We start from the raw sequence: 1,694 nt of genomic DNA, 5'->3' as shown, positions 1-1,694 counted from the left end.
CACAGGCCCCGCCCAGCACACGCACTGCTTCCTCTGGCCGCACTGCATAGACCCATAGCAACAGCTGGGATTTCACAAGCGTGTTCTGTACCCACGATCTATGCGATTTACACCCACGTCCTTACTCGATCTCAATAACCCTCTGAAGGAGGTTCGTACATCTTCCCGAGGAGCAGACTGAGGCTCGGAGAAAGGAAATCTCCAGAAACCCCTGGGCTGACTCCACGGCCGGTGTTCTCGACCCTTGCCAAGGAGAGCACACTCACACTCACACACTCGCACGCTCCTCTTACATCCGCCCGTGCTTGCATGCTCACACCCCCCCAGCACGTCCACACGCACTCGCGCACACCCTGACACAGCCACGTGCACGCACTCATGCACACCCACACATCCGCACATACTCTCATGCACGCTTGCACGCTCACGGACTCTCAGAACACCAAGACTCTCCTCCTATCATCTTGGTCAAAGGCTTTAATTACGCTACTCCAACACCTGTAATTAACCCTCCTCCTTCTCCAGAGGAGGTGTCTGGACCCGCTTCCCAAGGGCAGGCACCAAGGCCGAGAGGCCAAGATGTCCACATCTGGCAGGGAGGACCCGGGTACCCGAGTAGCCCAGCATGGCCTTTGGGCAGACAGGCCCAGGGGAGTCAAAGAGAGTCCAGAGTGGGGTCAAAGAGAAGGAGGTGGGCAGAGGGGTCTGGAGCCCCTCAGGGAATCATGCCCGCTACCGGTGCTCCTCCCCAACTGGCCAAATGGCGATTGGGCAAGAGGCAGCCGTGGGTGGCCCGGCAGGCGGGTCAGAGGACATTTCCCGTTTGTTTCACTAAGGCCAGCCGCTTTAGTCAGAAGCGGAGATGAGCTCACATCTGAGGAGCCTCTGGGTTCCCTGAAGGGGCAGGTGGGAGGCAGGTGCCCTCCAAAGTGTTGAAACAGACCAACTGATTCAGCCACGCCAGGGTTGGGGGATGGGGCGCTCCACAGAGCAGCCTCTTGCCTGCCTGTCCCCTGCATGGGGAGGGACTACGGAGATTCAAATCCTGGCTCTACCACCTTGGAGCTGTGAGACCTTTGGGCGTGTGTGTAAAGCTCTTGGAGCCTCAGTGTCCTCTTCTGTAAAATGCGGTTAATGATACCTACCTCCCAGATGAGAGTTACACGAGATAATGCATGTCTGACTCGTGCCTAGAGGTGGTTGCTCTTACATTAGGGTATTCTTAAAGGCCCCTGAGCAGAGATGCTCTCCTCGACCTCCTTCGAGAGGTCCCAGGAAGAGGGGCATCCAGGTCGACTTCCGAGCTCCCCTCAGAGGCATGCTGCTGAGAAGACAACTGCTTCTTGGCCCCGCTAGCCCATTTGTGCCCCATCGGAAGAGCAAAGAGTGAGAATGCGCGTGCTTTAGGGCCAGCCGTCCCCACGTCTGGGGTCTGGGCCGAGGATCCCGGCCCGGATCTGCAACTTGGGAGGGCCTGGGCGGGAGGAGGGGGGTGGGGGGAGGAGGGCTTCAGGGAGGCCAGAGGGCCCCAAGGTCCTCCCCAAACCCCTTGGGTCTCCCCCCCCTTCTTCCCCGGTGCCAGCCCGGCCCCTTTAAAGACATTCCTGAGGGCGTGGCTTCGGTGACGTCACGCGGGGCATGAATGAACAGGAGCCGGTTCTCACCCAACTTCCATTAAGGACTGGGGCTGGAGG

This window comes from Panthera leo, chromosome C1, assembly GCF_018350215.1.
Source record: "Panthera leo isolate Ple1 chromosome C1, P.leo_Ple1_pat1.1, whole genome shotgun sequence".
Classification (NCBI taxonomy): domain Eukaryota; kingdom Metazoa; phylum Chordata; class Mammalia; order Carnivora; family Felidae; genus Panthera; species Panthera leo.
Note: the sequence above shows the minus strand (reverse complement) of the source record.